Raw genomic sequence first — 12656 nt, forward strand, 5'->3', positions numbered from 1 at the left:
AAAAGTAGTGGAATACAGTAGTTTGTGTGAGTCTGCAAGTTTTTCATACACCTAGTGTTCAGAAAGGTTACAAATGAATAACTTAGAAAGAGAAACAAATTTCTTTCTGAAAGAACGATTTCAAGATGTGCACCTTCTGCACCGTGTACCCCTCTAGTATCGAGGTACTGAATTTTAAGGCTGCGCTAACTTGAGAATTTTTCAGAAATTATGCACAGCTTTGGGAATACTTTCAATTTTTTGTTCTTAATATAATTTTCCTGAGGAGGAGGAGATAGGAAAATAATGGTGTATAATCTGATATTGGCTTTTTCTTTTTTTTGGAAAGGCTGTGACTGTAGTAGGATTTGCATAAGGTTTGCAGCACATGGCAGCAAGACAGAGAGCTGGGATGTCCTGGGTGTGCTGTGAAGCTGCTCTGCAGTACGCCCGGAGTTATTGTAACTATTTCTGCATGACACCCGCTCGTGCTCCCCAGGCATGCTTAAAAAATGAAAGTGCCAGATCCGGTAGACCTGCTTCATTATGCATTCAGGAGAGATTGCTGACGACATTTTAGCCCGCAGTTAATGTTAATGTTAGGTTTTGTGTTTGAAAAGGACGCAGCGTAAGATCGGCAGTGTTCCCCGAGCCCCAGCTACCCACGTGAGATTGGAAATCAGATGAATTTACTGCTGTAAGTAAAGCAAACCCTGTGGGATGCTGCAGCGGCTACAGAAGGGGCTGGCCTTAATTGCCTGGTTTTAATTGCCTGCTGGTGAATTAATTTGGTTGTGTACAGCAGCACGCCGACAAGCTTTTTCCTTGAACTTCTCTGCTGTCATGTGATAGACACCTCCTCCTCTGTGAGAACAGAACGTGTTCGCCCTGCCCTGCGTGCTGGGCTGCCTCCTCTCCTCCTCCCAATCTGGGAATGAAAGGGTAAGAAGCAGCAAAGGGGCAAGGGGCTGCCGCGGGCTTTGGGATGGGTGTCTGGTGCCAGCTGCCCAGAGGCTCACAAGGAGTTGGAGCTGGGTGACGAGGGCTCTGCTCAGAGAGATGCTCTTCTCCAGAGCTGCAGGCTGGACCCTCCGGCAGAACTGCAAACATGAAATTCAGGAAATTCCTTAATTCAGCCTGTTTTGAGTGGGTAGGTGATTCTGACCTGAAGCATGAAGAGGCTTAAATTAGATGGGTTGTGCTTTCTGTTTCTTTTCTTTTCTTTTTTTTTTTTTTAATGTTTCTCTTTCTGAGAGTATTTCCTTAACTATATCGTTTTCTGATATATTGAATTAGGTTGATGTTTTGTAAAATGATTTGCAAGCATGTGCATGAATCATTTTCTAGAAATATTTGAGAATTTCAGCTCTGCTCATTTGTAAAATCCAAATTTAAAAATGCATTTCATGAATTACAAGAGATTTCTGACATCTTTTTAGTGAGAAAGACACAGAAGTGAAATAAAATGAAATGTTTGTGTGGAGGTTAGCAGAGGTCAGTGTGCGTTCTGGCTGAAATTAAAACAAGTTCGTCTCTCACAGCTGTTTGTATTGTTTGTAAATGCATTAGATGGATACTGAGAGCATGGCTGGGAAATAAGCTTTTAAATGTGAAAGCTCTTTGGTCTCCTAGGATACGTGTGTAGTAAGAGTTGTACTGTTAACCATAACGTTTTCCCATAGACATGATAGAGACCCTGTTAAAATTGTACCTGGCCTTCATGACCACTTTGAAAAGAAGGTTCCTGATTTCATTGTGCATGCATGTAGTGCATGCATGCTTTGAGAAATGGGTACTCAGGTAAAGACTTTTTTCAAAGGAAAAGGAGCGAGATGCTTTTAAAAATAAAATAAGAAATGAAAGATCACTCATGCTTCTGTTTTCTTTTTGTTAATCCTGTTTGCTTTTCAGAATGCTTTGATAGGAAAAACAAAAGTCAAGAGCCATCACATGTGTAGGTATTTTGAAGTAATTGCATGTAATGCTTTCTAGCTTGTCTCAGGCAAATAATTCCTGTTTCACTGTTTTTCTGGGAGTTGGGGAGGGTAAGGAGACAGAAACCGGAGAGCAAGTGAGGTGCCAGCTCTGGCTGTTGGGAGGTTTTCTGGTTTAAGATTTGAAACTGTTGGAGATGTCCAGCAGTTTTGTCAAGGTCTTATATTTTCGTTGCATGCTTTGACCCTGCTGGCATCCCAGCAGGCGTGCCCTTCTCCAAATCCAGTATTAAAAATAAATAAATCCATCTTCTGTAGCCTATGGGAAAGTTTCAGTGATTTATTTTCACTTAACTGGTGAAAAATGCAAGACTCTCTGTGAACCCTTTTAGGTTCAGATTTACTTCCACTTATTTCTAATAGTAAGCGTTGGCTGAAGCTTTAAGCAGCAGAATGTGATCCAAAAACAAAATAAGGATCAATTCAGATTTTAAACTTAGTGAAAATCTCATGTTCAGTTAAACTGGTTTGTGAGGGCAAATTGTAGATCTCAGTTCACGTATTTCTGGTTCCAAAGTTCATGAAGGGAAACATACGCAAATAATTTCCCTTAGCCAAAGTATGCTTTGTTATTGCAGTAAGTTTCTGGGGTAACTTCTAGGTTCTGTGAAGGATTTTGCCATTTTTGTCTTAAAATTGTTCAGCTGGGATGTCCTCTTCAGTGCTCGTTTCCTCAGATGTTTTTCTTTACAGCAGCCTCCATTCAATATATGAAGGCAGACTAATTGCCTGGGAACTTGTTTCTCTCTTATTCCATATGATTAATAAGAGGCAGTGTTGTTTGTAGCAGTTAACTGCTTTTACATTAAGATGTCTCCTTTGAATGAAAATCCCATTGTGTTCTTGACTGTATTTCTGGTTTTCAGGTTGCACACAGAATGAAGGCTTCTAATTATCCTGTAGCCAAGCTTTTGGTTCTTTAGATTATAATTTGAATGATTAACTTTTTAACTCTTCAAGCCAGTGAAAATGAAGGCTGTTATTAATTTTAATATTAAACAGCTATTTACAGAAATGTAAACTTTTTTTTCATGATCCATCAGCGAGTCTATGTGAAAGCTATTAACTGTAGAGCAGACTGGTGGGTTATTTGTTCTGTGGGAGATTTTTGTTTGTTTTGATGGTTTTCTTGCATGAATTTCCTTGCACTCCTCTTATTACAAGCATAATGCAGAAGGGATCTGTCTAAGGATAGAGTGCTAATTGACTTTCTAGCTATTCTGTGTGATTTCCAAGTGAAGGTAACATGGGTGTAGCCTTTCTGGCTTCCTGGACTGTTCCTGTAGGACCGTAAGCTGTCCTGAATCTGGTACCAGGTTGGAGGAATTTCTCTCAAGATCTGAAATCTGAACTAGAATTTTGAGGGTCAACTTGTTACTAATGCCCTACTTTGTATGTTATTCTGCTCATGGAAGCACAGAAATTTGGAAGTTTGCTATTTCCCAGAATCATGGAATCACACAGGTTGGAAAAGACCCACGAGATCACCAAGTCCAACCGTCAGCCTTAACTACTGAGCTTATTACTATACCATGTCCCTTAGTACCACAATTACACACTTTATAAATACTTCCAGGGATGGTGACCGCTCCACTGCCCTGGACAACCTGTTCCGATACTTGGGAGTATTTCCAAATTCACCATCACATTAAGCCACCCTGGTGCTATTAACACATCTGCTACCATTGCTGCTGCTGCTGTACTGAGAAGCAGGGCTGGATGGCATTTCTAGATCTCATCATCCGGACGCACAGGACTGCTCCCTTTTCATGGCAAGAGCTTGATTTCTGCCATGTGGATATTGGTCTTTATCTCACAAAGACCAATAGTTCTCATTTGGGTTTGTGTAATTCACAGTACAGAATTAGGTTTGTTAAGGCTTCTTGGATGGTGTAGCAATTCAAAAAAAGGATTTGTGAATTTAAAAAAACGTTTTGTGTAAGTATCTGGCATAAAACATGTGAAAACATTTAGCATGAGTTGGGAGTAACAAAGAATTATGGAAATACATGAGAGTTTGAATTTTTATTTCCTTGAGTCTAACCTAACTTGTTGAGAAGTGCTGGGCTTGAAAAATGAGTGCTGTGGTTATGGAATGCAAAGTGGGCAGGTACTCCCGAGGCTGGATCACTCATCTCTTAAAGACCTTTTTCCAAAAGCGATGGTAATGAATTAATATCCCCCAAAGTAAGGCTGGTATGCTAACAGCTGGTTCTTAAGGCTTGAATACATAGAATAAATGAGGAAGTGAAAACTGTATCAACCTCCACAGAATCTCAAATACGAAGTTTTAGCATGCTGAGATTGGGCAGTGGCAGGAGGAGGAGGCTGGCTCCTGCCCAAGGTGACATGATTCTGTCAGCCTCTTGCTGGAGCCATTTTGACCACGGTCAGAAAACCAGTGCCTGAAGTCAGGCTTCGGAGTGCCTTCTTTCCCCACTGTCTTCCCAAAGTGTGATGAACCAGAAATTCCTATTGAAGTAAGTGCCTTCTGTATGTCCTGCAAGTTAACGGTTAGGTATCTGAGAAGTTAGGTATATTTTTCTTTCGTAATACCAGGCCTTCTTTTTTTAATGATTTAGCCATTGTTTGGTGGACAAGCAATTGGAAACCTCTCCTGCTGGGTAGCCTTCCCTTCATTGCTTTTAGAATGAGTGCCCTGGTCTGAGCACTTCTTTTCTGGGTGACTTTCTTCTAGTTTATTTCTTTGTGTATCTAAATGCCTAATTTCTATAAATGACTTCCAGTTTGCATAGATGCCACCTATTGTTTGTCTCTAATGTCACTTTTTCCTTTGATTTTATTATAGTTTGCACTACTCAGAAGGCAGTGATTTTGATTTGTCTGCTTTTGTTTAAGAATCTTTTTTTTTTTTTCTGTTTAACGAGCCTAGAAACAAAGTAAGCAGTTCAGCACTAGCTCCTCCATGTCATTCCTGTAAGGAGGAAATAGAAGATTGTTGTCAAATATTTAGCCCATCACTCATAGCACAACTGTTGGGTTGCTGTAGGATGCTAACACTGTGCATCTTTGCTAATGCGTCCCCTTGAGTCTTGAAGGACTGTTTTCCAACAGTTCTACTGAGGCAGGTTCTTTCCAAGAACGCTGTAACAGGGAAGGTGCTGCAGCAGCCAAACTGTACCTCAGGCACGGTCATGAAAGCACTGTTATAAAAGCCTCTCTATTTGATCGGTGCTGAAAACTGGTTTGTACACATATATGTGTGTAATATACATGTGTGTGCATTTGTATGTAGTCAGCCAAGCTAATAGGGAAAGGAACTGAAATAAACAGCTTACAGATAGTTAGGAAATAGAGAAATGCTTTAGGAAAAAATGTGGATTTCTGGTTTAGGGTTCTTTGTTTGGTTTTTTTTTTGGCTGCTTGTTTTCTCATTCTGTAAATGCTATCCCTGTTTATCTTTGTTGCTGTGGAATTACAGGAACTGAAGCAGAGATGCATGCTTTTAGTTTGACTAAAAAACAAGCGTAGTGTTTGTTGTCTTTGCTTGCCTGTTCTTTGTTGCATTTATTTGTATAACCAGACTCAACTTCACAGGTCAGCTCAGCATCCAGTCCCCTCTCTGAAACCTGTCTGAAGGCCTTGGATCAAGTTCTAGCCTAATGTGTATGCAAAGAGCCATTTAAATACAAAATATTTAAATGTTGTTTAAGATCAGAACTGAGACTACAAGTTCTATATCTAACATGCTGTTGTTATGTAAATTCTGATTATGCACAGAGCCAGTTATTTGCAGTGTCTGGGTGCAGAGTGCATGTATCTGAGGTATGATACACGCACGTCTAGAGAGCTGAAACAGAAGGTCCCAGTTCGAGGCTTTTATTTTCTGACTGATGTTCTGTAAAACATGGGAATGTTTTGAATAAATATTGGAGAGCATGAGAGTAAGTCCTGCAACAAATCTGGGTCAGACCACTGGGACTGAAGATACCTTCTTTGCTCAGATCCATAGGTGCAGGTGTCCTCAGCAGAGCTAAATCCACAGGCAGTCATCGCCTTAAGGATCTGAGAGTCCAACAACCAGTCTTATTGGTGACTTATTCAAGTGATATCTGGTCCATGGCATCCTCAGCTTCACCGCGGCACACCAAAGCACAGCACTGCTCTCAGGCGTAGGTAATGGCTCTCAGGGACAAGTGGGGATGGTTTTTAGGTGAAGCAGGTTCTCTGTTGGCAGTACTCATGCCAACAAGCAGCAAGTCTCCTGGCTGATTGTGCCTGTCTGGGAAGCTCAAGTTGAACGCTGCTTTGAATATTTTGGCTGTGACATCAGAAGGTTGTTTTTTTCCTTCTATTTTGAAAAGCTACTCCATCCTTATGCGGTGATGTTTTGTTACAAGGGAGCATGCGTGGAGGCTGGAGGCCAGGCAGACTGGTCTGGGTGATGCTGTGGCTCAGGCAATTATGCTGGATGAGCCTTTCTGTCCAGACTGCCCTCTGCACTTTCTCACGGACCTGCTGTGGGACCTACCCCACCATGCTCTTTTAGCCCTTTCGCCTCTTTGCTTGTATGATGACTGCCATGATGTAAGTATTTGTACTTTCACTGGACAACTTTCTTCTAGTTTATTTTTGTGTGTATGTAAATACCTAATACCTGTTCAGTAGGGAGGACCTTCATTTTTTAAATATTTGGCTGAGGAGAAGACTGACGTAGTACAACTGTAGTTTAATAGTATTAAATAGTTTAATTTGCAGAATAATTCTCCATATATTACAGGGGCTGTAGCTGGCAAGGGGCACCAGATGTGGCATGTCACACATGATGAAGAACGAAAGAGATGGGGCTGGTGTCTCTCTGAAAATAGTTCGTTCACCAATGTAATCACCTCAACAGCTTTTATCCCTCTGTCCTCCCATGAACTCTTTGCTTGTCTTTTCCATGAAAGCCATTCTGAGAGCAATCGAAGAATGTTGCTATCTCCTTGATATTTTCCCCATTCACACCCGTAGTGATTAGGGCTCATTATACAGATGAGCATCAGGAAAGCAGGCAATGGGAATATCGCTCACCTCTTCCTTCTTTATTTTCCTTGAATTGCATCAGCTCCTTAAAATTCCTGTTAATCAAATCAAATGGTATCTGTGCGCAGCCAGGAACCAGCTATGTTTAATCTAGTTAAGTGTTCTCTGTTCATCCGTGGAAGTCCTTGTTTCAGGGCAAAGAGCACAGGGGAGGGCTCTGCAGAAGGTTTAACATCTTGATCGACAGCTTTCTGCTGCTTTCATCTCTCCAACAGAAAGGGTAGCACATATGTCAGGGGCTGTAGGACAGATTGCACTGCAGAAAAGAACCATACTGTTGGAACAAATGCTTTACTCTTTCTTGGTTTTCTCCTCTGCCCCATAAGCGAGAAGAAAGTCTTCTGATTGACTACTTGCAGTTCACTGTTAACTGTTGGGCTATTTCTGTCACTGTTACTGGATGTAGGAACCCACCTGTTACAGGAGTAGTAACCAAATACTGCTCTTGCTATGTTCTTTGCTCGGAAGGGAAATTTGCCTTGAGCTCTACTGCCAGGTAAGCGTGTGTCATTTCCACCTTCATTTCACTTTGCTGCTTCTTGTTTATTTTTCACCATATCCCAAAATGGATGCGGGGTGTTGGGAGATCTGATGCGGGATCAGGCCTGCAAGTTGTGAACTCATGGCTGGTGCAAGACCTAGGAACCGAGAAGGATGAATCCCAGTGCCGTGGACAGCAGTGGCCAGCCCTGCCTATAGAGGAAGGAATAAATTTGATACCTTTCTCCTTCCAAGGGCTTTCAGAGCCGTTTTCTGACTGTCAGACTGCACTCTCCTGTAGCTTGGTTTATGCCTTTCACTTCTTTCTTTTTTCAGCACTCCTCTTGTTCGGTATGAATATTCAAAGTTTAATCCTTGTTTGTTTGTTTGTTTAATGTGTAGATGTATCTTCATTAAAGATTCATGTTCTTTTCTCTTTTTCATCTATTTTGAGGTGATTTATCTGATGTAGCACTCTATTTGCTATAAAGAATAGGTTTCTCATATGGTTACAATCCTCATCCTCCCTGTCTTGTTTGAGACTGATTTGACTAAACTGAAGCTATTTTAATCTCCCTGTCCCAGAATAGAAGCCATTCCATTTGTGCTTTAGAAAATGGCTGTGTGATGTTCTTTGCCTGCTTTGAGGAAAAACCTTCTGGCTTCTTCTTTAATCTCTCAGAGCTGTTTCCTACCATTTTGTCCAATAATCAGGGATCTCCAATTTTTGGAGCAGTGGTTTTGGGAGATGAGCATTACCAATCCACTGTCCAATGGAGAGATAGCCCCGCACTTCCCAGAGCTTGTGTTTTCACCTCTCTTTACATCTTTATGTTTGTTGCTGAGAATGATGCTTGGATCCCCAAAATCTCCTCAGTCAGAGGATGTAGCACAGATGTCCCCTGCCTTGGCGCAAGCATCACAGCCCCATGCAGCAGGTGCCCGGCCAAGAGCCACCCCTGCCGAAGGGAGCTGCTGCAATTAAAGCCCATCATTCCTGTTGCTGTGGAAACGCAGCACTCTGCAAACACAGGTTCATTTTCCCAAACGCTCCTTTATTCGCTGGCTTTAAGCAGGGCTCTGTTGGTGGGGATGCCGTGCCAGCATCTGGCATGGTGCAGGCGCTTGGGCTGTGCAGCCATTGCCTTGGTTGAACAGAAAGACACACAAAAGGGTGACAAATCTGCCAGCAGAGGATTGTACTGTAAGCCCAGCACTGCCTTTTGGTGGTTCAGTTTTCTTCAGCCACAACTGGATTTAATTTGATTATAAAAAAATTCTGGTCATTCTGCGGAATGACTTCAAAAATGTAGAGAACATAATCAGGATTCAGTGAAAGTGTTTCTGGTGCATTAAGAGAAATCCGTTCAAGTCTAATTCCTGTACTCATCCTATCTCCCTCTGTTTTCCTGACTTTGAGCTACCAGATGTCATCTTCTGACATTACAACATTCAGTTTTTGTTTGTGTGTTCAAAAGAGTAGGAGTCAAGCAGGATTACTTTCTCACAGTCTTGCACTGGAGTCGAGTTGGCTTTTTGTATTGGACAGCAGCAGAGCCCTTAGACATCTGGATAATTAACATGGATGTTATGCAGTCAACACAAGTTGCTGGTTCTGCTCCGCTTGCTTGCTGTATGGCTTTAATCTTAAAACACAGATTGTATCTAACGAGCTAGGTCACGCTTTTTTGAAGATGTGGCATGACACTTTTCCCCTCTAAGGCTGCTTGCCCGCTATTTATTCTCACCATGTATTTTATTCCCAAGTTTCTGCTATCTTATGTTAGTCCACTCAAACTGTGGTCTGCTTTGAAAACAGTTCTGAATCATCAGTATGATGCTGTAATTCCTGTGAAGGATACTGGACTGGGAACAAAGGACTAATTTTTCGTGTTACGATGTGGTTAAAAGCCATGAATGTGACCACTGTCTAGTTTCCCTCTCCCATGGCTTGCATTCATCTACTCCTGGCTGCTAAGGGATGTTCTTCACAGCTATAGCATTTGAGCAAGGGGAATTTAGAAAACATGAGATCTTTTCCAGCTGGGGTGCCTTAGAAGTGGGGATGTAGTGCAAGACCAAGAACAGGCTTCAGAAATCCTGCAAATTTGTAAATTCAGAAAATTTTCCTAAAACTTAGGATGATGACCATGCTACTATCCGAATTTATTAATGGGGATATTGGAACAATTATGTGGCACGTACAAATCTATCTGACCAGAAAAGGATGAACTCAGGGTCGTAGGAAGCCTCTGTAGCAGTGATAATTTCTTTCCATCCTGTTGTTTTGTTTGATTGGCTGTTTATCATGCCCACTCAGATGGAAGGAATAAACATCATGAAATGTGATGTAGGTATAAAGCCTGGCCTTTAATGCTTTTGGAAAAATGTGCCAAACTTCTCCAAATAGTGTTGGGTGAGCCAATAAATCAGACCTACGGGAGGCCTATGAATAAGGCTGTCTCTTTCAATCTAAAATTGCTGTCATGCATGTTCTGCATAAAAAATACATTAAAAATGCACAGTTGGATGTCCAGTCTTGCTCAGTTCCCAAATGAACTGTGATTTAAAACTGAAAGCAGGGCACTACCTGCACTGTTATGCTATAGTAATGAAGTCCCAGGTGAATTATTTTCTAGGGAATTGCTTGAAAACTAGACCTGGCTGGTTCTTTTACCCTCCTCTTATTCTTTTTTTTTTTTTATTTTATTTTAAATTCAGACTATTTTCTCCTGTTTGCAGCTCTCCTGAGCTAAAATCATCCTGTGGAGCTGGGGATCTGCAGTGATACGAGAGACAGCAAACAACATAAGGAATGCATAAAGAGGAATGAAGTACTGTAATATAAATGGCAGGGCCCTGGTGCTGTGTATTTCAGGAATACAGTGCTTCTATGCCAGGGAAATTTAGACCCTGCCTGCTATCCTGATCATTGTTTGGACTATGAATACTGTGCTTGTGGGCTTGGTAAATCAGCTGTGAGATTTTGCACTGGGAGCTGCCTGTGGAAAGCCTTGGCAGCTGTGGTATATAATCAATACAAATCCAGTGAATAATTCCTGTTATTGAATATGCTTGCCCTAAATGCAAAAGCAGCACACAGCAGTGCTGGAGTGATGAAGTCTCTAGATTTTCTTTTGTTTGGGGTGGCATGTGCATTTGCTTTTGAGGTTTGGGGTTTCTTTTGACGTTCTGTGTTGTAATAGACCATCTTTTTCTTGCATTGAACCCTGCTGCAACATTTATGCTGTTCAGGGGAAGTAAAATCAAGGCACAAGCAAAAGCTCGCAGGGGAAGATCAGCAGGGCAGGTCTTTCCTTCAGAAGGGTTCTGGTGGCAAAATGGAAGCAGTCCTACACAATCAGGGCATCTTTGAGCCACAGTCAGATGTTCTTATTTCAGAAGGCTGTGGCTTTGAGCTGCGGGTCTGTTTGTTGTTCCCTTCTCACTGCAGCCTGCCACACCACAGAAGGGCTGGCAGATCAGCTGCAGAAGTGCTCAGGTTAGCTCATATGATCTCTATTGATCCCTGGCAGCAGCGGCACTGGGAAGCAGCTAGAAGTCACGTCAGCAGCCAGCAGAAATAGATCTGGTTCAGCATGTCTGCCTGTGGCCCTGGCTGCCATTGGCCCTGTGATCCCACCCCTATGGCACTCTGCTGTCCCATTCCAGCTTGTCCTGATGGTGTAGAAGATCACGGTGAATGCTGGTTCTCTCAGAAACTTTCCTTACTTCAATTTTCATTCAAAATCCTTAGTAAACTGTTCAAAAAGGGTTTAATTACAACCTTCTAAAAGCCTGGCGCTGGAATCTTTGATTGCAGCAAGTACACCACAGGTATATTTGCTGTTTGGCACTGCATTGTGCTCTGTAGAAGGTTGTGATGTGAGTAAACCACTTCGTGGGGCAGAAGTGCTATAAGCCTGTTCCTTTTAAAAGGGGATGGAGATTTCGATTAGGTATGAGGAGGAAGTTCTTCACTGTGAGGGAAGTGAGCCCCTGAGACAGGTTGCACAGAGAAGCTGTGGATTCCCCATCCATGAAGGTGTTCAAGGCCTTTCATTTTCTGCCTACAGCAGGAGGTGAAGTTTGAGGTCCCCTCCAACCCAAGCTGTTTTGTGGTTCTATGAATTTGAGATACTTGCTGTTAGGAGGCTGTAACTGGAATGCACCTTGCTGGTGTAGAACTCGCTCCTTTCTTGGCATCTTTGTTATGTAGAGAAGAAGGAGAGGTCCTGATTTTCATGTTTTGGAGCAGTTTGAACAACATATCGTTGTCCACTTGTTTACACAACACACCATCAGGAGGCTTTCTGAGCCCCTTCTGTGTGCGCAGTCCCTCCATACTGGCCATGCTGTGTGGCACCTGTGTAGCAAAAAGATTTGGTAAAGCCCTGAAACAGTGCAGTGTTTTTTCTAGAACGTGGAGCTGGTTTCTTCTGAATCTGTTAAGGAAGAACCATTAGGTGGGTCTCATTCCTTTTGTGTTTATCTTGGAGCAGGAGTGTGTGGTTACAGAGCTGTTTGTGCATGAGGGCCCTATGTGCTGGGCTCCTTATCTGCTTGGCCGTCTGCATTTTTACATAATACATTTAAGGCTGGTTTTGAGTAATCTCTTTTGCGGTCTCATTTTGCATTTGTATTCTCCAGTAACTAAGAACTGCTGTGCTATTCCCTCCTGAAATCCTTTCCAGAAGGTGCACATTATCTGCTACAAGGCAGGGCAATGAAGAGCATCAATTTCCACAGCAGAATAGAATCCTGGATTACAAATTACTATTTAATCCTTTTTGCGTCAAAGGATATAATAATCCTTGCAAAATGTGCTCTAAGTCTTATGCTTGGCTGTGTGAGGTTAAGAGGCAAAAACTGAAACAGAAATTCTCTTGAAATGTAAGACATAGTAAAATGCATGTGTTCCATGTAAATTTTGGAATGCGTTTATGACTACATTCAACAGCTAAAAATAAAGATTATGGGCTGGTGCCTAAGCTAGTGGTTTTCATTTCACTGCATGCTTGCTACTTGTCTGTTAGGATACAGTCAGTCTCTCTCTTGAGTGTTGTGAATTTGTAATAAAGAATTCAGGCACAAAATAAGCATCATTCTAATTTGTTTTTATTTTTTGTTTTTGAATGAGATTATTTACCAAAACTA

At 41.9% G+C, this 12656-nt stretch overlaps 1 protein-coding gene across 2 annotated transcripts in view; it reads left to right on the forward strand.

Moving 5' to 3' along the window:
• LNX2 (ligand of numb-protein X 2) overlaps nucleotides 1-12656 on the forward strand; it is a 60512-nt gene that overhangs the window by 20740 nt on the left and 27116 nt on the right. The window lies entirely within an intron of this gene.

Source organism: Centrocercus urophasianus, unplaced genomic scaffold, assembly GCF_019232065.1.
Source record: "Centrocercus urophasianus isolate 14NV4802_14NV808 unplaced genomic scaffold, USGS_Curo_1.0 seq_9, whole genome shotgun sequence".
NCBI classification, from domain to species: Eukaryota; Metazoa; Chordata; class Aves; order Galliformes; family Phasianidae; genus Centrocercus; species Centrocercus urophasianus.